This window comes from Erithacus rubecula, assembly GCF_903797595.1.
Source record: "Erithacus rubecula genome assembly, chromosome: 3".
NCBI classification, from domain to species: domain Eukaryota; kingdom Metazoa; phylum Chordata; class Aves; order Passeriformes; family Muscicapidae; genus Erithacus; species Erithacus rubecula.
Window position 1 is genome coordinate 78,524,920 of NC_136689.1, and position 25,557 is coordinate 78,550,476.

Sequence of the window (25,557 nt, forward strand, 5' to 3'; positions counted from 1 at the left end):
TGCATGCACACTTTGGAATGAAAGTCTCTCTTCCTTTGTTCCTGTTATCCACTTTTACTCAAAATGAAGACCTTTGAGGAGATTTTCTCTCAGAAAAGTCCTTAAGTTTTGAGTCAGTTTTTATCTTCTGGTCCAAGTTGCTGTGTCTTTAGGACATAATACACAGCCTATTTTTGTGAAAAGTCAAGGATGTTGACAGGTATGGAGGCTTTGGGTTGCAGTTGGATGAATGTTACTTTTTTCTTGGGATAATTCAAGCACTTTTTTCCATTTTTCAGCTGAGTCCAATTATCAATGTCTTCATTTTAATAGCTCAAGGAAGTGATCATTATAATAAAGAAGACAGCATTACCCATCTAGCTCCTGTGTATTTTCTTCCTTTACTCACTCTTGTGTTTTTAATTAGAATCTCTATCCCCTGCTGACAAACCCAATTGAAATCTGACATTTTTATGCAAACTATTTCATTAACAGTTTTGTTGTGCTACAACTATTTTTAAAATTTTGGCCATTGAATTCTCTGTAACCATATGGCTGATGGAAGAACAAACAATGAACAGCCTTATTTTGTTTACATAGCAGGATCATGCACACACCAACCCCCCTGCCAGCCCTCAGCTTCTGTTCTGGATTGACAATGTCCACCAGAGTCAAGAGGCATTTCAAGGTGTGTAGAGACTAGCTCTTGGTCTACTTTTGTTATATTCTGGTACTCTTTAAAGCATGACAGTGAACTTTCAAGGCTAGCATGGGTTTTGGTCTCCCTCTCAGCTTGTGTCTTTAATGAACTCCCAAGTCTAAATAAGTAGTAAAATCACTTAGTAATTGAATTAAAACTTGGCCTAAGTGCAAAAAATAGTGTGTTTTTTTTTTTTTTTTCTCTTGAATAGCATGTCTGCACATCCCTCCTTCTGCTTGAGTGTTCTGCAATGGAAGCTTATTTATGAAACTTCAAGTTTCAAAAGTCAAATTCTAGCTCCCTAGAGCAGACTCAGGCTAGGTGCTCCCTCCTCTTATAGGTTTTCAGTAACAAACAATTATTATGCAATATTTCTAACAAAGCAATTTCTATTATGCAAAATATAAAGAAAAAATATTTTGAACATGATACTTCTGATTTAAATAATTTCAATAGCTACAATGTTTTCAGGCTATGGAAATGAATAAGAGGGCTACATATTTAATAACTGAACTTAGACTATGCAGAATACTAATTATTGCTGAGGGCAATAAGTCAAGCACTCAAATGTTAGGTAGTAAAACTGGGTGAAATGACCCTAGTTAGACACTGGGTATGCACCAAAGTCCCTCTGTCATTCCCCTCCTCAGATGGGCAGGGGAGAAAAAATATCATGAAGTGCTCATGGGCTGAGATGAGGACAGCATTCTCACTCCTCTCTTCTCTGGACACAATTACTTTTGTGCAATAACTTTTTTTCTTTCCTAAATATTACATCCCAGAGGTGCTACCACCATCCCTGCTGGGCTCAGCCTGGCCAGAGCCAGCTGGCATTGGCTCTGTTGGACATGAAGGGACCTTCTAGTGGCTTTTTAGAGAAGCCACACTTGTAGCCCCTCCACTACCAGAATCTTGCCACAAAATCCAATATAACTGAATTTAATATCACCAAGTGATCTTATTTCCATCTTCCTGCAGTGCTACTACTTCCAATTTTTGTTCATTAGAGAATATAACCTTGCTTATATCCTGAGCTGACAATGTCACAGTGCAGGCTGATTTATAAATATAAGAATGAAAAAAACAACTCATAGTAGAAAATGTCTATGCACTTTTAAATGGTCTGCCTGAAATAAATGGATGTGCTTTACTTTTCCAGCAAAGCTCACAATTGTTTGGGAAGCTGTTTGAGGATCTCTTTAGTTTGGGGATCACTATGGGACCAAGATCAAAATTAAGGTTTAAAGTTTGACAGCAAAGAGTTTAGGTCAACACAGTTTCTTAACAGATTTTTGGTAGTGCTTACAGGCAACTTTTGAAACACATTAAAAAAAATGACACTTGCTAAATTCTCAAATGATGCCAAGATGCACAAAAACTTTGACAGAGGGCTGGGCTTCCTTCCAAGTTGAGAAAGACATAGGTACCTCCTTATACTCTCATTGCTCTAGTCTGGCCTGAGCTAAACTAGCAACAAAACAGAAGACCAGATTGTGAGGAGGGTGCTTTAGTGTCTAAGATCATCAAAGTAACTAAATACAGTAGGGTTTGCAGAGTGTGTGTGTATGTGTGTGCTGGTTACATGTTTTTATTTCTCAGTAGCAGTTTTAGTAATAGTTTTTAATTTATTTTCTCTGTTGTCTTTGCCTACTACTTCTTCTATAGCCACTTTCAAGTTGTCAAGCATTTTGCTTTGTAACAATTCCAGATTACAAAGACTGGGTCTAGACAAAGCCATCTAGTTCTTTCCTAACAGGCAAGTGAACAGAGTGTAGGAGCAACTGAGGAAAATATCACTTGAACTGGACTTGTAACTTTCATTGCTGCTATCAAATGATCTGACAGGAAGTGCATGGCTGGAAAAATGCTTACAATATGTCACAGGGCTTGTTAAGATGCTGACTCTTCCTTCCTACAAAACCCCTCCTGACAAGTACATCTACCTTATTGTGTTCCCTGTCAGTCTAAGAGAGTGAAAAGGCAGAGAGCAAGTGAGATCTTGGTCACATAAATAAGCTGTCTGTGCCTAACTAAAGGGCTAAATGAACTCTCATTAAGGACAGTCAAAGTCTTTATAAGAAAACCCATTACTGACTAGTCTTTTTTTTTTTTTTTTTTTTTTTTTTTTTTTTTTTTTTTAATATATTTAATTTACATGCATTTTTAGTGGATTTAAGATACACTTAAAGTAAAACAATAAGGTTCATGCAGAGGTTTGCACTAATTTAGGTAAATAATTTTTTAAAAATAACTTAGATGTTGGCCTACATCGAGAATTTACTATTAAATTAAATTAAATGCCACAGACTATTCCACCCACTTTGTAAGCTTGTTATAGGACTCCTAATGCTAGATCAATGCCACAGAAATGTTGTCTGAGTTATGAGGACTTCACAGTTGGTTAAAATTCCTTTTAGAAATTGTGAAGGTCTAATTCCATGAAAGCAGGAGTTATGCCAAGTATCCTCTCTATCCACTCATCCCCAAAAAGGCCAGTACAAATCTGAAATCTAGATGAGCTCTATATATCGTGTTTTAGCCCTTGTCAGTGATTATATTTATATTTATATTTATATTTATATTTATATTTATATTTATATTTATATTTATATTTATATTTATATTTATATTTATATTTATATTTATATTTATATTTATATGTGTGTGTGTTCTCTCTACCCAAATTCCACTTGTACTGCTGAGTGATGTAGTAATACAGGAATTCAATATTAATGATTAGGGACAAGGAGACAGAGAGGAGCAACTAATGGATTGCTAATATATACCCTGGCTTAGTTTGAAGAGGTGTCTTGGGGCTAATATCAAGAACCTGGAAACTTAGTCTATATAAGAAAATTGTGTAAGGCAGCAGAATATATTACCATCCAAAGTAGAGGGAAAAAAGCAAATATTTTTATTTTGTATTAATTTAACATTCTGTGAATATTTATAGAAATTTAATAGCCCTTATGTCTCAGGTTTGTAACTTTACACCATTTCAGTCTAAATTCTGATCTATGTAGGAGACCAGAGTTATTAATATTTCCGATTATTTCTACCCCTCAAATTTTATGACTGGATTTCTTCAAGGCATTCTTCATTCTCACTCCTATCTTCCTCTTCATTTTGAAAGTATCAGCTCAGGGAATTGGCTGAAAGATAGAAAAACAGACACATAAAAATTGTTTGACTGATGGTATTCATTGTAAATATTAATTTTTTCCTGGAGGAAATAAGAAGGTGAATCAGGAAATGGATGGCATTTCAGATCACATGAATCAGTACCCAAGAATTCATCATTTTCACCAAATACATAAGTACTTTTAGAGACTTGAAATTAGATGGCCCTTATTTAGAACTCATATAATAACTTCTTTATCTGTCAGGTTTTAATGGAAAGAAAGCAGCAATTGCTAAAAATCAGGTCACAGATTTATAAGAGTAACTGCACATTTATTTATATAGCTGTGTTGAAAATATCTTATGCATTCATAAAAATAAACCATTTTGTTTTATAAAGAGCCTTAATAATAGAAATGCAACGAGAAATATTACTTTATTATCTTTTGATCACAAATGGTAAATATAAACCCATCAGAAGAATGTATAGGTCTCAGAAGCCAAGTTTTAGACTCTCACCTAGCTTTTCCTAATTCATAGATATTATGGAGACCAGTCAGCTTAACCTTTAAATACAGAACATAATGTGAGACAGTAATTTAATGCAAAACAACAAAGTTTGTAACTATTGACATTTACTTCCCTATTATTTAGATGAGGGATTACAATGGTGTCTTTTGCTAGGACAATTAAATGATTCTCAGCCTGACTGGGCATACACAGCTACAGCCTTTCCCTACAGGGCTCATCTGAGCATGAGGATGACAAACTTAAATCCTCCAGGTCATCTGCTCTCTTGGGATGAAGATGTCATTGCTATTGTTACACATAACAACATCACAAGTCCCTGGTATTTAAATATGGCAGACTGGTGATGATCCAGCCTTGCAGAATGATGCAGCTCAAGGCAGACAGGAATGCTAAGGGCTCGCTCAACCCAAATGCAGCAGGGGAAATACTTTCCTGAATCTCAGTGGGAAAGAAGAAAGAAACAGTAATGTAGATCTGATGATTTGGTATTTCAACAATGTTGCAAAAGTCAGGTAAATTCAAAACACCAGACTGCACAAACTCTCTGTTCTTAAGCATTGATTCACGAAAGGGTGTTTGTTTGTGTGCACCATTCTCCTGCCTGGTCTGCTCTGGAAAGGCTCTGGTCACCAGTAGGGTTTCTCCTCAGTAATAAATGATGTGGTTAGAAAACACAAAAATGGGCAATTAACTGTGAGACTTCAAAGTTTTCCTCTGCCTGTTTCTCATGAATTAAACAAAAAATGACTAATGTTTTCAATGGTCTGGAAAAAGCAACATGCAGTGGTAATAAAGACTTTGAACTCTGTGATCACGAAGCAAGCAAAGTCCTTTCCCTGTGATGGAATCATAACTCAAGGTTCAGTTTTACTGAAGTTAACTTCTTCCTTTTCTTAAGGGTTTTTTTTTTTTTTTTTTTGTTTTGTTTTTTTTAACTCTACTTAAACTTTCAATTTACTGCATCTGACTTTGTTTTTCTAAATGGTGAGAGAGATGCTTACTATCCAAGGTGCTTTTGATGGGTAGTGTGAAGACAGGCCTTCCCTTACACTGTGACTTTCCCACCGAAACAGATGGAAATCCACCCCCTTCCCTGCTTTCTAACACTCCTTATATCCTGCCACCACAGGAACAAGCTGAAATCTGGCTTCCCACCAAACTGGCCAAAAGCCTGAAGGTGCTGTGCAGCCTTTTCTCTTCCAACTGCAGTACCTTTACTGCTTCCACATGCTGCCATCCCTTAATATGCTGAGCTCTATTTTGTTGGAAGGAGAGATCAAAAATTACTAACAGTGAGAAATACAATGTCAGGAAAATATGAGGCAGAGGAGGAGGACGAGCTCAATACTGGAAGAAAAGGTGGATGCAATGGACTTGGTCTTCTGAGAGGTTTCCTTTTCCCCCATTCCTTTAATCAGATAGCTTTGGCTGTTTTCTCCCTTGCCCTTATCATAATATTCCTAGATTATATTAGAATATCCTTATTTGTTTTGGATATAGTAACACACTGAGGCTTAGCCTAGGTTTGAGACACCACTGTGCAGCTCGTGAAGAAAAAAAACCCTCAGCACCTACTTGTCTGGGGATTGCATCACCTAAAATTGCTGGGCTCACTCCCTCATCTGGTTTAACTCTATAATTTAGACATAGCACAGAGTTACATGTAACATTAAAAAATGTTACATTTTGTACCTTTATTTCAAACATGGTTAACTTCACACGCAGTTTCAGACACCTTTGCCCTTGAACTTTTAAAATAAAATTAAATAAAATTAAGCACTGACATCATGATTTTTCTTCCATGAAATGGGTACAGAACTATAAAGTCCATGACTTGAATGCTCTGTGGGTGATATACTGTCAACATGATTTCAATGGAATTTTTCTTAGAATGTAGTGCATGTCATTAACACAATATGATATAAAGATATAAAATGTGGTGAGTTTTGGGGCTTTGTTTATTTAAACTTACATGCCCATTGTTTCACAGCCAAACTGCAGAGGAATTTTTAGAGGCTAAAATGTACATCACTCAAGGTGATAGAATTTTGATACGTCTTTTGCTGGCAGTTGGTTTTGGTACAGGGTGCTTACTTTTCACAGATAAAGTAGGGATGTTTTATTTTTTTTTATACAGCAGTTGAAAAAACTAATATATCTTCTGTTTAAAAAGAAAGTCTGAATGTTTTGTAAAAGTTGGAGGTACATAAAAAGTGTAGGACTTGTTGATCTGAAGATATGTCTTCATAACACTCCAAGGAGTGTTAACACTTCAAGGAAGTTAACAGTGTAGATATGTGAATCATCTTATATCTGCACTTACTTTGATGGCAAATGGATTAATATATTTTCTGTACAAGTATTTTCTGGACCAGAGGGAAATGACCCCAGGCCTTATAGTAATTACAGAAGTGGTTTCTCTAAACTCTATTGTTATAAATTAGGAAATATCTTTGGCTGTCAGGATTACATGGCTTTATGGGGAAAAAAATGTAATTTATTATTTTTTTTTTCCCAATATCAACAAGTAATCAGAAAGAATGTCTCAAATTCCAGGACTTCATTTCAATTATAATTTCAAACTTTTGTTAATGTTTCTACTTGAAGAAGTTTATTTTATAACCTAGCCAAAGTAAAAACCTCCCTTGTGCTGGAAGTTTAAGGCAATTTGGATTTGCAACATTTGGCTTGCTGATAAGTTTTGATGCTAGTTGTTTTAATTAGCTAATTTTTATAGGATTAACCATGGATGAATTCCATGGTTTTGTTTGTTTTAATAAACTCTTACTGCTTTTAGTCTTCTAAATAGAGGTCTGTGAACAACGAAAGTCAGTTTCTGCTGCAGTTTGTACAGAAATGCGCAAATGGTGTAATAAAAGAAAAAAACCCCAACTCTGATGGAATTAATTGCAATGCACACATGAACGAAAATAACCTCCTGGTTTAATACAGGTGAGCTGACAAAACACAAAGGCATGCGCCGAAAGCCTGGTGAGCGCGAAAATGCGAACGCACGTACCTGGGGGAGATGCCTGCGCGCCCCGGCCGCGGCCCCGCAGTGCCACGTCTCACTGTCCCACGCACGCCCCGGGACCTTCACAGGGGACTCTCCCAGGGCCTGGAAATGAACTTTTGGGGCTGACACGTCGATCGTGCCGTGGGGGGAGGGAGGGGACTGGAGGGGGCGGAGAGGGACTCGCCTGAGCTCTTACGTGGCGGCAGAAATATCAGCACCGCGCTGGGGCCGGGGCGCTAGTGCGGGGCTCCTGTTGCCTACGCGGTTCCTCGCCGGACCCTGGGGGACCGTGGCGGGACATTGGGGTGCCTGGCCGGCTGTGGCACGGCGGCAGCGGGGTGCGGAGAGCCGGCGGGCGCGCAGCTTGGCAGCTCCCGGGGCGCTCCGTGCCCCATCCATCCCGGGGCAGTGGCTGGCTGCAGCTCTCCTTCGCCTCCTCCATCTGCTGCTCCCCGGTTTTGGTACATTGCCCGGCCCCGGCGCCCCTGCCGACCCGGCACCGGCGGCACTGCCCGTGTCCCACCGCCGCCCTCCCTCCTGCTGCCGCTGGCTGCAGCTCCCCAAGATTTGTTGTGCTTGGTTGTACTGATGCTGAGGCTCCCCTGCTCAGATCTGATGGTAAAGGAGCAGCCTCAGGTCATGTTTTTGTGAGCTGCGGTGATTAAGGAATAAAAGGAAATAAAAACAAAAAAAACAAACCCCAAGGACAAATATCTCAACCAGTTGCAACTTCTCAGCTGGCCCGGAGGGGGGAGCGCGGGGGAGGGCAGGGAGTAATGCGAGATCGCCCCAGCCCGGGGCAGCGCTGGCTGCGGGACGAGCCGAGCCGAGCCGTGCCGTGCCGTGCCGTACCGCACCGTGCACCGCACCGTGCACCGCACCGCCGGGGCCGGGCGGCCGTGCTGCTCCGCCCCCGCGGCGGGGCGCTGGGTCCGGCCGCCGGGCGAGGCGCGCAGCTGCCGCGCCGCAAACTTGGAGCGAGCGAGCGGAGCGCGGGGCTCGGCGGGGCCATGGCGGCGTGAGAGAGGAGCGGAGAGCGGGCACCAGCGCGGCGGCGGAGCCCCGCCTGCCCGCCCTCCCGCCCGCGGCGAGCAGCCCTCGGCGCCTCCAGGTAACCCTGCCGCCCCTCTCCCCTCCCCGCCGGGCTGGGGCTGGGGCTGCGGGCGGCGGCGCTTTCGGAGCGCTGCGGGCATTGCGCGGTCCCGGCCGCCCTGTCCGTGACCGGCGCCGCCTCTCAGCGCTCCGCGGCGCTGCGCCCCGGGCTCGGGGGCCGGGCGCGCTGGGTCCGGGCGGGAGCGGAGCAGGGAGCCGGCAGGGGGAGCCGGCAGCGAGGCGGAGCGCCGCTGCCGACCGGCTCCGGTGGCGGGGAGCGCTGCCGGCGCTCCGAGCCCGTCTCGGGCATTGCCCGGCCCCACCCCCGAAAGTCCACCGAGCCTTTCGGAACGGGCCGCCCTTCTCCCCGAAGACGGTGCTGTTTGCTCCGGGCCAGCAAGAGCAGACTGACGGGGAGCCGCATCTCCAGAGGGGCTGGAAGCGGACCGCGGGCGCTCCGCGCAGCGGGACCCCCGCGCCGCTCTCGCCCTCGGGGTCGCGCCCGTGGGAGCGCGGTCTCGCCCAGGACAGTGAGGTGCGTTGCTGTCGCCGAGCCCCGGCTGGCTGGCTCCGGAACGATTCGGAGGGTTTTGGCACACTTCAGCAAGTGAAGTTTGCTCAGGTTCATCTTCTGGTGAGAGTAGAAGTGGCGTGAAAGGCACAGGCAATTGTCTAAGAAACGTGGGTTTTCAGTGGGATGTTCGCGTACTATGATCTGAATGCCCGATATGCTTTTATTCTCGCTGTTTTATTTGACTGGACTGTCTTTGCTCTGTGGCGTGACTGCATTTCGGCACTTTCTGAAATGGGGAGTTAGAGTTCAGCATTCCGCAACGATGCAGATGGAAACACCTCAGTCAGTTGTATAGTCTGTCGTTCTGTGAGGATTGCTTACCAGATCAATGACAACTATTAGAGTTTGTTGTATCGTTCCAGATGCTGAGCGTGCATTGTAGGTTGACACAACGATAATCTGCCCGGGATTATTCCTTGGGGGGGCAGCTGGCGTGAGGGGAGCTGTCAGTGCATCTGCTCCTTCAGCAGACAGGACTATTGGCAGGAGAGGTCTGCGTGTGCAGGCACACTCAGCCTTGTGAAGGTGTTTAGAATTTGCAAGATTATAGTTGTGAAAAACATCCTAAAACTGAAATGTGTTGTTAAAGTTATAGCATGTTCCAGGATCCCTAAGGTGGTGCGTCTGAAGGTCTTACTTTCTGAAAGCTGACTAACCACTCTTGGTTTTAATTTTGGTGTAAAAACCCAGATGTGATGCTAGCCCAGCTAGAGTTATGTAAAGTAGATTTCTTTTTCATAGTGGAAATTACACTCAAATCTTTTTTCTAGGAGTTTGAGTATTTCCTTGTTGTTACACAAGGCTGAGTCAGTTCCGTAAAGTTTGACCTAAAATTGTTGAACTTGCTGATGTCATATATATAACACATAGTCAATCAAAAGTCTATTGCTGCCTTGAGGTATGGCCTTGGGTACTTAGCTTAGTATAGTGAAAGATGTTGGTAGATTTCTGGATTTTGTGCAGTGTTCCCACCTTTCTCTCCAGCAGCTACCAATAATATAACTTTATTACATTTACTAATGAATTCACCTCATTTTCTCATTTTAATGCTGAACAGCTGTGAGGAGTCCTGCTGAGAGCTAAGGTTTTGCTCTGGAGTGTGGCAGTTTACTTCTCTGTTCGAGAGGTTGTTTTGGACTAAGTAGTGTAAACACTGGCTTCTGAGTTGTATTACTTATTCCTTGGGATGTTGTAACAGATTTGTTTTGGTTGACAAAGCTGAAGGCATTAATATCTGAAGTATCTCATTTCTTTTAATCTTTAACTAGTGATGTTTTCATAAAATACTTACAGGTAGTAGGAGTGCCTGTGCACTTTGTAATGATCCATAAACAGGGTTGTAGCAAGTTTGTTGTACTCATTTCCTGCTGGGCAGAGATGCAGAGGGTGGTAACTGTGTACTGCTGCTGTTTTCAGAAGAAAGAGTTGTGTGGTCGTTTGTTTTTCACTTTCTTTTCCCCCAGCCACTTAGGGAAACCACGTGGATTCTGACTTCTGTTGATATAGTCTTGTACAAATACAGGATTTTCAATGAATGAAGTTCATTACTTTTCAGGGAGTAACTGTACACTACAATCTGTGAACTGCAGAAAAACAGCATAATTCTCCTGCAAATTCTGGCTTTTGTCTTAGAGGTTGCATGCAGTAATTCAGCCAAGGGAGCAGCTGAACTCCTGGGATGAGCAGGAGCAGGGAGACCCATTTCTGCCCTCTGGTCTGCAGCAGCTTTATCAGCAGTGTTGGCTGGGTTTGATTTCTGTGCTGTGGGACACGTAAGTGGATTGCTGATACTCCTATCAGTTGATAGTAGGTGTGTACTACCAGTACTATCTGTTGATAGTGGGAGGAGGGTGTGTGAAATCTGATACTGTGCTACTTCTTGTAAAGCAGTATCTAGTAATTGGTTAGTATGTTGTGGTAACGGACTTCTGAATAGCAGTGAAATACGATTTAGCTTTAGATTTAACATCTGGTTTATAAAAATTTGATATGCTCTTGATGTTTGGTAATGTGTGTTCTGAAGTTACTATGGCTCCTGAGATGAATTGCTATTGCTATGGCCATAATTATAGGAAGCAGCACCGAGGAGCTTCTACTTTTCTGTTATATCATTTTATGGAAATGTTTAATGGGCATTCTTGTCAATGCAGAGTTCTCTAAATTATTGTCAATCAGTCTGTTTCTCTTTATTACCATCCTTTTATCCTCTCTGGCATGTGCATGCATTCCGATTTGGAAACAGTGTTAAGTTGCAGCCTCTGTGTTTGTTCTCTCCTAATGCGTTTTGCAAAGCTGTAGCTGCTTCAAAAGAACGAGTTCTTGGGTTTTTTTGATTTGTTATTTTGTTCTGTTTTTGTCAAACGCAATAAACATTTTTCAAACGGACCCTTTGAGGTGTGTTTGCCAGCTATTGGTGGTAGGCTGGGTTAAATTTCCAGGCTGCAGCATTGCAGCTGTGACCCGTGAAAGGCAGGTGGCACTCTGCTATCTGAGTTCCTGCAGACACCTGGGGAATGCCACAGCCCGAGCTGTGCGCTTCAGGTATGGTCTGCTCTTCAATCTCTTCTTGCTAAAACGGCAGATTGTTTCCAAAAAAAGGAGAAAAGGTTGGGGCTTTTATTTTTGTTTTCTTGATAAATGTGTCCTATGGTTTATTTAAGAAATTTGCCAGTTTGCATCTAATTATAGCACATTTGCTTGACATTTGTCAGGAAGGTAGCAAATGTAAACCAAGTTAATGATCCCCAACCTGCAGTCTAATTAGTGACCTCTTGATTTTTTTTGCTAGAATGTGTATTCTAAAGTACAAAGCTTTCAAATCTTTTGTCACTTAGTGGATTTGTTCACGCATCTATTCTCAAATTTGAGTTTTCCCTGGGGAACTTTGATTCCAGTGTCTGCTGTGTAGTATCAACATTTTATCTCCATACATAAACATATTAGTAAAATTAATCTCTGCTTGGGGAGATTGATTTTGGAAGAAATTTCCTACTGTCCCAGTATATATTAAAAAATCAGGCAACCCGCAAAAAGCTGATGTTTGTCACTGATAGTTGCAGAAAACTGGGGTTGATACATAGTCTGCACTGAGGCCTTTGCAGTGAAACTCTTGAGTTTAACTCAACTGTTGAAACTTATCTTTTCAAATATTTTCTTTTCTTTGCCAGCAGTTTGAAAGACTTATTCAGAAAGTTTAAATGCTGTGTAGCATGTTAGTTGTGCTATCATTTCCAGACTTATCTCTAATTAGCTTATCCATGATATGAAATTTCTTGCACGATACCCAGATAACAAAGCTTTTCATTCCCTTTCCATTTTTTCTTTTTAAAATCTGGATATCTCCCTGAGTTCCAGTATACATTAGTATTGTTGGATCTTAATTTCTGACAGAACTGGTCAGTCTTTTCATGGTTACCAGCCTCAGTAATGGAGATTAGTTTCATTTAGGGGATGTTGATTGAGCAGCTCTGAATCTTTGGCTATAATATTCTGATTTTTTAATCCCTTGCTAGATGAATAGCAATATGCATTCATTTTGCAGTATTTATTTGGTTTAGGAGAAGTTCAGGAATTATAAATTTGAAAATACTGAAATGCAGTCTTTTCTTTCTCTCTAATACTGGGATATGTTCTTAGGCATTAGTAAATATGTGTAATGAATGAATTAGGTGATGGCTGCAGGATTGGCTTGTAATATGAATTGGGTGGGCTGAAGAAGTGGGCTATACTGTGAATTGTATTGATTTTCCTACTTTTCCCCACCTCCCTCCAAATTTCAAAATTGAGCTGCTGTCTTTGGTGCTGTTGTCCTCTAAATTGCTAGTCTAGTTGGAAACCCAGAATGCTGTTGAAATGTGCTTTCTTGTTAGACTTGGGTTTAACTGGGAATCAAGAATGCTTAAAACAAAGTTAACTATAAGACCTCTGTAGCTAAGGAGAGAATATTTTAATAATCTTGGGCTCTGTTGTTCTGACCCACAGAAATCTTATTACTGAGTCAGTTGTTTCTGTTACTGGTGAACTCTACAAAACAAAGGCATGAGTATAAGTATTTGTTTGTAGTTTTAAAAGTTATTAGGCAGTTATTCTTCACTGTGTTTTCTTCAGAATACAGTCTCTTGAGAAATTCCTGTTGCCTTTTTCTTTCACTGTTTGTACATGTTTTTTCACCATCTGTGTCATTTCAGTGACCTGCTTTCACTGGAAGCCCACTAACATTTGCATTGGCAAACCCCCCTAGTTATGAAGGTCACCCTGGGAACATGGCTGAGATGACCTTGTTGTGGGAGAAAATGTATGGGATGAAACTATTTCTGTTGACCTTGTCTGATAGTGAAATCGCCAAGTACTTGAGGAAAAACTCCTGGCCTTGTCAATTATAGGAAGATAGGCCTTGTGTATTTCTTTGCATCTCTCAGTGTCTGGCAAAGTTTTAGAGTTTTTTAAAGTTTTACAGAGTCGTAGTCAAAGGTGATGACTGAGAAGAAATTATCCACAGTCATTGGGCTATGTTACTTAACATGAGTTCAGTTGCGAATGGTCTCCTCTCTTGATGGTCTCACTTGTTTTCTTATTCTGAACTTGCAACAGGGATATATGGTTGTTTTCTTAGTTTTTTTCATATAAACTCTGTGTGTTTATAGTCTAAATTTTAGCTGTTTCTCATGCTCCAATGCATGCTTTTCCTTGTTGCTTTTTAAACCTAAACAATGATACTGAAATACCCCGAAGACAGTATGTACACAAAATTGTTACTAGTGTCAGATATTATGTTACTCAATGCTGTGAAATGGGACTCATAGCTTAGCCAAAAGATGGGATTTCAGCTTTGGATAGTTTTCTGAGAGTGCTCTTCAAGGTCTATCAGCCTGGGGTAGGCTAAGAGCCTGATGACTCCTATGATCCTCATCAGTAGCTGTGATGCTGAAGTTGCTAAAGATGATGTTGGTACTGATGTTGTTGTCTGTTGTGCTCCATGTCCTGGCTCTCACTTGAAAAAAACTTCGGAAAAAGCCTGACCAACCACAGATCCCCCTTAATTCCTGTCCACTATTAACAACTTCTGTTTGTAACCTGAACACCGTGTATACTGTGACTCCTGAAGGCAGGCAGATGTAGATGGAGGATGCTGTGCCATCAGACAGTCAGAGTGCTGTTATATTTTGTTGTCCTCCTTGGAAATTCTGGGACTGTGTTAGTCCATTGCCTGCTGGGATCTTTTAGTTGTGCCAACATAGCTATTCAGTTGGAATCACAGTGTAAACAGTGTTAGGGAACTGATCATCTTAAAACTTTGCCTTTGCACCCCTGGCACTGGTCTTTGTATCCATGGGCACTGGTCTCAGTGTAACTGCAGGTGTGCAATGACTATTGTCAATGGGGAAGGAGGGGAGAGAAGAACTGTGTGTGCAGAATAAAATTCTGCTTGGTCCGTCAAATAATAATGGAATGTGCAGGATTTGCCTTGGTGTTTTAGAGTGTATCCAGACAGCTTTTTTCTATGTCAGCTTTGTAACAGGCAGCAAGCTCTTGTGTGGAGGCTGCAGATGGACTGAGGCACAGCTGTATGCCTGTCTTCACCAGCCTAAACTTGCCTCCTGAGGAGTGAGGTACCTGAGAGGCAATGCCTCATTGCTCTGCCCTTGAGTGTGTCACAAGTGGGGAAATTCAGGGTAATAACCTGTTAAACACTGAAGTTCAGTATTCCAGAGCTTGTCTGCCAGACCTTACTCCACTGAAAAATTATAATGGATTCTGATGCATGCTGTTGGAATTGATAGTAGAAAGCCACAAAACCCTTCTGCATTGATGTGCCAGGAGCACAAGTTCACATGTACAGTTCTAGAGACACACAGGAGGTGAAGCTGGTGTTTGTGGGAAGGAAAACTTCTCTTGATGTATATGGGTAGAAGTCTGAAAATGCTGCTAGCCTTGGCTCTGGAGACTTGTCTAACTGATGTAATTCTTGGTCAGAGTTTACAGACTTTCTTGAATTGTCCAAGAAAGTTGCTGGATTTTCCAGTTTATCTTCTATTGCTTTCCTAAGTGCATAGTGTCAGACTCTACCTAAGCATTAGTTAAATCTTTAATATGGAAGGCAACTCAGTGAAGTGTGGGCATCATTCTTTAATGGCAGTTATAAAAATAAAAAAGTGTAACTATCAACAACAGCAAAAACAGATCTGGGCTCTAGAGCTGGATTGCTGTTCTTTTTGTTGTTATCTATTGTTTTAAATTAAATTAATGGTCTGGGTGGAGGAATTTGATTTTTTTCCTCCGATATTCTTTCTTTAGGCAAGTTTGCAAATATCTTTGATTAGAAAATTCCATTTTTGCTCACTTATCTATAATTGTCAGGGGAGATTGTTTTGCAAATTTATTTAATCTGAAGGCCAACGAGATCAGTATCGAATTTTGAAGAAAAATAATCTTGAACTAGAGGCAAACACTTGATTCTCATATTTAACTTTAGTCTTTATATTTTTCTCTCAAACCCATAATCATAAAGTGCTCTTAAAATAACTTGAGCAAACATGTTATTTTTCTTAGAGGACCCCTATGAACTCATTGCTGGCAATGGCTATCTGCCTCTTGGGAAAGGGACATATTGTTCTTTTTATAGTATGGCTGTTGACAAAACTTGTCCTTCAGCTTCACTTGTAGACCTGCTGTGCTGTAATTTTTTCTTTTTACTAGAAGACTAAAAAAAGGACTAGCTCACTGTGGAGGCATATCACTAATATTTTATTAAGAGGAAATATAAGACTTGTTTAACTGGAAATATAGGGAGCTCCATTTGTTTGTGAGGAACAACTCATGTGCTTAATTTACCTTTCAGATTTACTGTGAATTCTATATAACCAGACCTGATTCATAATTGCATGTGCTTGTTTGTTTTTGGGATTTTGCATTTCCCTTTAAAAAGTCATTTAAACAAGAGGTTTGGGGTTTTTTTCCTGCTACTCCCATCAACCTTGATACTTTTTATAAGCCCCAAATTTCTAACAATGCCAACACTAAAAATTTTGAAAATGTCATTCAAAATAAGTGAAGCAGTTGACACCAGACCTGTTCCCAGCTCTGTGCACACACTGACACCTTCAAAGATCTATCTGTAGCTGTGGATCTAGTCTAGAGAACATGATTACAGATGAAACTTGAGGACCTAGAGGTTTCTACTTTTAATCAGCAGCTTTGGTTTGCTTCTTGCCAAGTTGGGTGCTTGTATTCTTGCCCCTTTCTACATTGTGAAAAGTGTTGCTTTATGGCATCTCAGTACCTTGTCTCTCCCTTGAGTATTTGGGAACTAAAACTTTCCAAGCTTTATAAGAAATTTTGCACATATAGAATGTTCTTGCTTCCACATAAAAACTTACTTTCTACAAATCAATCTTCATTTGAAGGGTAGTGTTTCTGTGTTTGTATTAATATCTGTGGATAGTTGATAATTGGAATGACCAGTCTTCGAAAAAACCTGTCTGCTCCTAAATATCAATTATGTTGTCTTTTAGGTACTTTAATGCCACTTTTCATTGCAAAACATTAAGAGAAAAACTCACAACCTTTGACTTCATAATAGCATCTGGTTTTACTTCCGTAATTGTATTACTTGTCCTAAAAACATTAAGGTTGTATGAACTGGAGTGCTCATAGGAGCCTTGCTTTTGTGACTGAGTGGTAAGGATTTCAGTAAACAAGAGTTAGTATTATACTGTTCAGGTTTACATGTCATATTGTGATTGAAAGGAGTTTTGAATTGCTCTGTCATGTAGCTGACTAGGGAGAAAGTGATGAGCAGAAGATAATCTCTTCAGCCTTAGCAATGGCAAGTGGTATATAAACTAGTAGTTTCTTCTTCTGTAATATTTCATTTGACTTCTTTTTGCAACAGTAGTTCCCAAGATTCACCATTTAAACAGCACTTGGGCTTACAACTGTAGTCTATTTTGCAACATGTGGAATATGTAACATTTTTTTAAGAAAGAATGTTCATTGATGTTTCATCTTTGTATACTTTAAAGCCTAAACAACAAGAAGGGAGATTTAATCTATGAAGCAGAGAGCAGCTAATAAGCAAACTCTAAGTTATGTCCAGGTGTTAGAAGAACAAATTACTTGTTGGTAGAATTGCCTTAAGGTGTAGGGCTTGACATGCTACAATGATCTCAGACTTAGGGGGAGATTAATAAAACTTGGGAAGAAGGATGTTCACCATTTATAGTGAACACACAGAATGCAGAATTTAAGGGACATGAAGACATCTGGAAGAACTCCCAAGACAATGAAGAAACTAACAAAACCAACTCAGCAACTGTGTTGAAATCAGCTCAGTCTGGGTAAAAGGTAATTTGGCAGGGGCAGATTGTGGCCACCAACTCCTGAACCAGTGACCCAAGAAACCCAGTGACTCAAAAGAAGAGAAACACTGAGTATGGAACTAATTAGCATGGGAAGCAAGATAATAATTTACCAACAGAAGATAGAATACTAAGTAATAAGAGAACTATGTAACTTGTAGCCAATGAACACTAACTCCTTTGTTTGCTAAAATGTCTAAATAGTAAAAAGTTTTGATAGTTGGCATGCTTGATTTGTGTAGTATCACTGAGCACCCAGGCTTGTGCAACTCTGAAATAAATTGGCAGTATCTCTCTTGAGTGTATAATTATTGACTTGTTGCACACTGGGTAATGAAAGTAATTTTTCTGGCCAACATTTACATGTTGGTCCCAAGAACTCATCAACAGAGAAAGCTGTTGCATCAATTTTCTGTTATCCAGATTTTCTGGGGGGTATACCTAGCTGTTCAAAAAATGAATGGAAATATAGCATCCTTGCCCCAAGGAATCTATGGATGGAGTTGGTTTTGTCTGGTAAGATCACTCCCAGTACTTTCCACTGTAGCTCAGCATGGGAAGTGAAGGTTGCATGTCAACATGGAGAATCATTGAAATGGTAAGATACTTTTCATACTTTTGGCAGTAATATTTTCATAACTGCAGTCCTATACAAAAGATTTTCTAGACTCTATAGTTTGTATTTAAATATCATCTCTGAACTGTTTTTTTTAAACCTTCCTTACTCAAAGTTCTACTTCAGTAAGTCCTGAAAGATTTACTCCTAACTTTTGCCAAGTGTTTCTAGTGTTTCCAGACCTGTTGGAATGATTCCAGAGCAGAGTAGAGCTGGAGCACCTCTCCTGTGAGGACTGGCTAGGAGAGTTGAAGCTGTTCAGCCCGGGAAAGAGAAGGTTCTGGGGAGACCTCGTGGCACCTCACAGTTCCTAAAAGGGGCCTACAGGAAAGCTGAGGAGGGACTCTTTGCAAGGGCAGGTGACTTTCCAATGACTGGACAAGGGGGAATGGCCTTAAGCTAAAGGAGAGCAGATTCAGATTAGATATTAGGAAGAAATTCTCTACTGTGAGTGAGAGTGGTGAGGCACTGGAGAAAATTGCCCAGAGAGGTTGTGAACACCCAGTCCCTGGAGGTGTTCAAGACCAGTCTGGATGAGGGTTTGAGTAACCTGTGGGAGTGGAAGGTTCTCTGACCATGGCAGGGGGTTTGGGACTAGATTGATCTACCTGGAAGGAGGTTGTAGCAAGGTAGAGGTTGACCTTTTTTCCCAGCAAATAGCAACAGGACAAGAGGAAATGGCCTCAAGATGGGCCAGGGGAGGTTCAGGTCAGACATCAGATAAAATTTCTTCACCAAAAGAGTGGTTAAACATCAGAATGGGCTGTCCAGGGAAGTGGTGGAGTCATGGTTTGTGAAAGTGTTCAATATACGACTGGCTGAGGTTTAGTAGACAATGGGTGTTCCATCAAAAAAGGCTGGAGTCCATCTTAATGATTCTATGATCTTTAAGGTCACTTCCAAACCTAATCAGTGCATGATTTAATGAATCTGGTGCCTTAGGCAGTGTGGCATTAAGCAAGCTGGAGACCCAAGCTAACTGCCCTCCTCTGGCATTTCTGTTGCAGGCAGCTGCCTCTAACCTGTAGGTGACATGTTCCATTTGCTCAAAGTTCTGACCCATCAAATGAAAATGAAGTATTATACATCTCTGTAGTAAAACTACGGTGTTGACAGATATTTTAGTAATGTGTGACAAATGTATATTAATTAAATGAATGCTAGACAGAGCTCATTTGAGCAATCATTTCTCTGTAGAAATTGTTGGGTGAGGCTCAGTGACCAAAATTATTCTAGCTAGATAACTGGCTTATAGTAGTATTCCCTCCTTACTATAAAACTTGTCTATAATTAAAATATTCATATTAATAGTAAAATGTATTTGTGACACTTGTATTTTCCTAAAGAACTATTTGCAAACAATTTATAAATGCTGCCTGGTTTACTCTATGAATAGTCAAAATTAACCTCATCTTGAAGTTCTTACATGTGTTTATAGGAGTCCTTGCTTGGGGGAGGTCCTTTTTGCCCCCTCTCTACACACATGCATTCACCACTTCTTTGCAGTCCCTTCTAGGTTGTCAAGCAGTGGCACTGGTTAGATAATAGATAATAATCTCTTCATTTGTATAGTCAAATTGCTGTTGCAGTATCCCACAAAGTAATAGTGGAGTGACAGAGAGGCCTTTCTAGTGGGAAGAACTTACCGGCTTCAGTGCAGTGGCTCGTGCCATTCTGAAGACAAAGTGAACTGAAGCAGAGATCAGGACACTGTTCTGATAGTTGATAGCTCTATCTTGAGCTCTGAAGAGCTCATCTCTTTGAAGAACAAAGACATATTGATATCAAATATTGATTGTGTAATATCCAAAATTCATAAACTTCTTCACTTTATTCTGGCAAGCTGGACTGCAGGGATAAATGCAGCAACCTTTGCTGAAGAGTGGAAAAAAAGTTAATAAAAGAAATGTCATTTGAATTAAAGTTTCATGATAAGTGGGATCTTTTAAAGGCAGATGTGATAAAGTGATTTTTCTGGATTCAGAAAATACAATTGAATCAGAAGAATTTTTGTAAATTGTGAAGCTGTGTTAATTTAGATGAACCAGAAACACGGACAGGCTAATTGGACTACTCTAATGTACACATACATTTGATGTTTTCATACACTTTACAGAAAGCTGATGAACACTTTCTAAGTGCAAATGTTTCTTCATAGTTTTTCTCTGATTTGATGGTATATCTTGCCTTGCACTCTTACTACAGGCTGTGATTAAGTCTTTCTGTTCTGTAAGATTTAAGTGCAGTTGTTACATTTAATTTCTAAGTTCTTCAGGTTCTGCTGCCTCAAACTGCAGCTATACTTCTGAAAGTGGCATCAATAGGTCCTAGTATGGCATTTTAGATAATGTGCAGTAACATGTTGCTTTTGTAGGGCTCTTAATTAAAGGTTAGGTTGCTTAATGTTTGCGAAGAGGGTTGACATTTAGCACTATTTCATTAAAAAATAGAAATAAAAGTTCTACACTGTTTGTTATCTGTGTTTTCGATTAGCAATGCTAATAAAATGAGCTCTTATGCTCTGTTGAGTTCCTTTTTTCTGTGAGCACATTTTATGGCAAAGCCAAATCAGAATATCCCTTGCTTTACTGTTTAGTAATTTGGGTCAGTTCTACTAGATCTGTCCTGTGCAGGACAATGCCTAGGGTTAAGGCATGCTGGGGTACTCCTGCATTCTGCTTCTGGGTTAAATGTGTGGAAATGTATTAATGAACAAATGATTCTCTAGCAGTGCTGGTGTAGTTAGCTGATCCCTCTCTGCTTAATCCATCAACCATAAGAGCTTGCTGTGGATTTTTAGCTAGGTGGAATTACTCTTCTCTACTTTCACTCTGCAGGGAATCAGACAAGATGGTGTCCCAGCAGGGGAAACTGTCTGTGAGCAAGCCAAAGGTTGCCATCAGTATCTTGCCAAATGTCCTGTTAGTGCTATCACATCTAAGACATGCAGGTCACCTTTCCTGCATTCCCCTGGCCCAGGCTGAGTGTATTGCTGTCAGTGAACTCTGAGCAAGCAGGGGGCTTGGGCTGGCAGGAGCCTGCTGTACTCATAGAGCTGTCAGCTTTTTTTCCTGCTGCTTTGAGTCCTGAAGCTCAGGACAGAGAAGGGCAGCTGCTGTTGTGTAGGTTTCAAAGAGCAAAGATAATGATGTAGGTGGCAGGCAAGAGAAACAGCTGGTAGAAATAACAGGTGGGATAGGATGTTTGGGTGAGTGGAAATAGAAGGCTTCAGAGGAAACCAGAGCCTGTGTGCCATAGGAGGACAATGTGGTGGGAGCTAGTAGATGGGCAACTGCAAAATTGTGAAAGCCTTTCTGCCTGCTCTCCAGCACTACACACCTGGCACCCCACTGGGTGTACCCCCTTAGTCTCACCCTGACTGCTACAGCTTCAGACTCATTTTGGACTAGAGCAAAACCCAGGATTCCAGCTAACCATGTCTGTTGCTGCTGCACTGCTTTTCTTAAGTGCTTAGAGGGATACAATTAGCTAATGAATGCTTAACACAGTTTCTCACATACATAACTGCATGAAACTTGATGGCTCTGTTAATGTAAGTAATTGGCAGGCAAGAGGAGTTGCTATATAATAGAAATTACAGAAAGTTGGAAAACTGGGACGGGCTAATTAAAGTAATGTCACCAGTTCTGAGGGTGGGCACTGTTCTCATTTCTGTGTTGAAGGCTTGTGGATCTACAGGGCTTTCACCTGTTCCCCAGGTATAAACTTCCATCTACCTTGTTTTTGTGTTTCTTTTGTGAATTATTATCTGCTTTGCAGTAGAAGCCTAACGTGGATGATATGATCCTATAGATGTGTTTTGAAAATAAACAAGTTAACTTTTCAAACTTATAAAATGCATCCTGGTTTCTGGAACCTGGAAGAGATCAGAAAAACCATCTCATAAATAAAAGCATGCACTCAGTCTGAAATTATAACAACTTTGTTTTATGTCTTGGACAGAGGTCTTGGGTTTAGTGTGTTTACTGCATAACCCAGACACTTTACTCTCCACCTTTTATTTCTGAAAAAGTAAAAATGCATTTTTATTTTATTGTTTTTACCAAAATAATCAAAAGGCCAATAGTTTCATTTGTCTGAGAAATTAACATTGTCAGAAGACCTATGAAATATTAATGCTTAGTTTGGTGTGGGAACACACTTGAAATAGATCGGAAAATCATGGTGGACTTCTGCCTGATTTCTATTTATTATGGTGAATATGGAACACAAAATATTTGCTTAAATTATCTGTAATACAAAGTGTACTCTGAGATAATAGTATAAAATTCAATACAGCTTCTTTTTCCACTGTCAGCACATCCAGTCTTTCCTTTTTTCTCTTGTGTCTTTAAATATCTTCTTGAAGACCTTTCAAAGGTAGTTTTATTAACCTAACATAGTGCAGATGTTGCTAGCTTGAGAAGTAAGTCACAATGACTTGTAGTATTGTGTCAAAAATATCATTTAGAGGCTTAGAATGAGGGGAGCAATTAATGAGCAGTCTACTACGAACAAATGTCAGAGACTCCTCCAGGGCTAAGCTGCTTCTGTGCTATATTCATTAATTGCTCTTTTGAACTAAGTTAGTGTTGATGAGTGGGTCTAATTAGACATACCTGAGAAAATCCACAAAAACAGATCAGATGATTTAGAGTGAAAGATTTGCACTTGATTTAATAAATAAAGACCTTTTCGTTCTCAGGGGCTTTTATGCTTCATGTAACTGTTTCTGGCTGGCATTTCTCCCTAACTACTGTGTTGTCCTCAGTGGAGAGTGGCAGAAGACAGGTCTAATGGTTTGCTTCAGGATGCATACCAAATGCCATGCCCATATCTAAGTCTCTATTATTAAATATGCAATAAATCTGTCATAATGGAAGACATCTCTCATAACACTCTCAGTCTGCCTGTTGAAAAATGGCTAGAGAGGGAAGAAGCACATGTGAGTAGAAAGATAGAAATCTTAAACTGCTAAAGCTCATTCCAAAATTGCTGACCCTATAACCTCATTAAAAATGCGCCCTTGGGAAAAGCCTCTGTGTTCATATGTTAAAAAAATAAACATATGTAAATCTGGATTATTCAATGTACTTCATGGTTTACAGATCTGAATTGAAATTTGATGAATGGTGGCCCCCAAAATCCATGTTATTATGTGAAATACAGTAATACATGTGTCAACATGGGTTTTTTGTTACATTTTTGTTTCTATTTTGATGACTGGGAGAGTCTGCCTAGGAGAAATCTATTTCTGTATCATTTTTTTCTGTGCATTAAATGAGAATTGCAATAACATATAAAAAATACTTTTTTTTTTTTTTTGTTGTTTTGATGAGAGGGTTCAGGGGGAGGGGGGCCCTTTTTTAGTTATACTTTATGTAACTATAAAGTAATAAAGTTATGCTTTTACGTATTTATTTTGGTTTTATTTGTAAGTTCTATTGTGTAAAGTCAATCAGAATATGAAGAACAATTTGGTGAAAGTACTTGTAGTTTGCAGTTTTGAGCCAAGTGATAACTGGAAGCTTTAATAGCCTTTCAGTCCCACTTCAGGAATGGAGATGTGCCATTGGACAGACATGTCAGAACTTTGTAAAAATAGCATACCCTGCAGTGGGCATTCATCCAGAAATCTAAAATTAGCACTGTACCCTGGATAAAGTACTGCAGGTGGTCACAAACCCTAAATTGTATTCAGCACCCTCTGTTATTCAAGCAGGTCTCAACACTTATTTTAAACATTTAATGGTTATATGCGAGGCTACCTTACTGCTATTGCTGTTGTTCTTTATATGGCATCAAAATGTGAAAAGTGTTTCATAGGAATTAAAGCCTTAGCCAGGGATGTTTAGCATCATGGTTCTGCATGAATGGAAGTCAGTGGCACACTTCCAGCTGACTTCAGCTGGGAGTATTAGTAAATCCTGACTTCTTTCTGATAATATACATAAACATGCAGCCAGTTGGCAGGTTTGAGTGTGATTTATTTCATATTATTCTGTTTTGCTTGTAGCATTCCAGTAGAGTTTGGCCAAGTGTGCTTGAAGAAAGGTCTGTCTCTGTGTTAGGGGAATGTAAAGCTTGAGGAGAAACAGAGCTTGGGTATTATGGTTTGATTAATTACTTGAATATTTATGCATATTACTGTAGGTTCTGATGAGTGTCATATGGGGAGTCTGTACTGACCTTTTCTTTCCATTATTCTGCCCTCTCCTTCCAGTTTCTGGAACAATAGCAGTACTTTAACAGGATTGTTAATTACTGTGGGCATCAGGTTTCTTTAAAATCCTCTGGAATGACCTGTAGAAATAAGATAGAATTTTCTTATGACATAATTACTGAGTGCAGGTGTTAGTTATTGTGTTTGTTTTCACTTGGGGTAACAAGAGCATATGTTTCTCACTCTCTCTATAGAAGTCTGTACGTGTGTGGGCAGGGTGTGGGAGAGAGACAACAGAACTCTGTGTGTATGTAAATATTCTCCTAGAGGACAAACATATAGGAAAAAGATGTTTTTCTTTATTTTTTTTTGTATTTTAACTGTATGTGATCATGATTTTTTAAATTCAGAGTGTATTAATATTTTTGAGGTTGTAAAGAGACTTCTGACTTTTTAACATGATCTTTAAGGGTAAAGACTGCTGCTTCACATTTTCAGAGTCATCTACAGATCTTTATTGCTTTGGTCATAGTTTTTTTTACAGCAATTCCTTTTTTGAATACTTGTGAGTAATCCAAGAGCTTCTTGAATGATAAAAGAAATTATTAATTCTTAATTTAGATGATGTCTGATATTTTCCATTGCTTTATCTTGTAAGAGTTTAGGTAATGCTGGGATGAGGAGGTTGGATTCTTAGGTATAATATTCATGACTAAAGAGAAATCCATCCATTGCACTGAAGAGACACAACGAGTGCAGTGAGTAAGACAGAAGTGTAATTTCTCCAAAGATTCATAGCAGAGGCTTATTGTGTTTATTTGCTAGAGTAGATTAGTGGCAGGCTTCAAACAGTGAAAAGATGGAGCAGTACTTGTGCTTTGCAATCTGATGGGGAAAACCCCCACACATATAAAAAATTTAATAAAGGTAATTTTAAGTGATTGCAAATGCATCATGTCTTTATGGAAATGGAAGTGCTCAGTAAACCTAAACTCACTGACCTAAGCAAGTTTGCTTTTTTAATTATAATTCTTTGCTATTGTAGGAAGGATAACTGAACAAAAAAACAAAATTGTCCCGTCTCTGAGGGTCTCTTCAGGCTTGAGACCTCCCCAGAGAGGGCACGGAGGTGGTAAAAAGTCTGGTTCTTTCGGAGGCGCCGACAAGAAAGCAGCTCGAGATGACCTTGAATTGTTTTGAGGCTGTTTATTGTTTTATCTTAAAAAAGTTTCTGACAGCCTGGCACAGGTCCGCTCTGCAGGTCGACCATAGCAGAAAGATCTCCTGAGAGGGCTGAGCCAAGGTCTTTATACTCTAAACTACGTATACAATATTTACAAACTGTCTCCAATGCCATGTAACCTCTTTGCAATGTCCAGTTTTCTCCCATCCAATCTGTGGTTCCCAGG

At 40.1% G+C, this 25,557-nt stretch overlaps 1 protein-coding gene and 1 long non-coding RNA gene across 3 annotated transcripts in view; one reads left to right on the forward strand and one right to left on the reverse strand.

Moving 5' to 3' along the window:
- Positions 1-3,570: 3,570 nt before the first annotated feature.
- Positions 3,571-7,571, reverse strand: LOC306799952. Its single transcript, XR_013773719.1, has 2 exons — positions 7,350-7,571; positions 3,571-3,831 (listed from the first exon to the last, which is right to left on the reverse strand). It is a non-coding gene; the product is annotated as an uncharacterized lncRNA (long non-coding RNA).
- Positions 7,572-8,657: 1,086 nt separating this feature from the next.
- The window catches only part of SEMA5A (semaphorin 5A), a 304,799-nt gene continuing 287,899 nt past the window's right edge, over positions 8,658-25,557 (forward strand). The window contains exon 1 of one of the 2 annotated variants that reach the window (XM_079301152.1): positions 8,658-8,977. The gene's annotated coding sequence lies outside the window, so the exon portion shown is untranslated. The remainder of the gene's footprint in view (positions 8,978-25,557) is intronic. The other variant, XM_079301151.1, reaches the window with a different exon arrangement.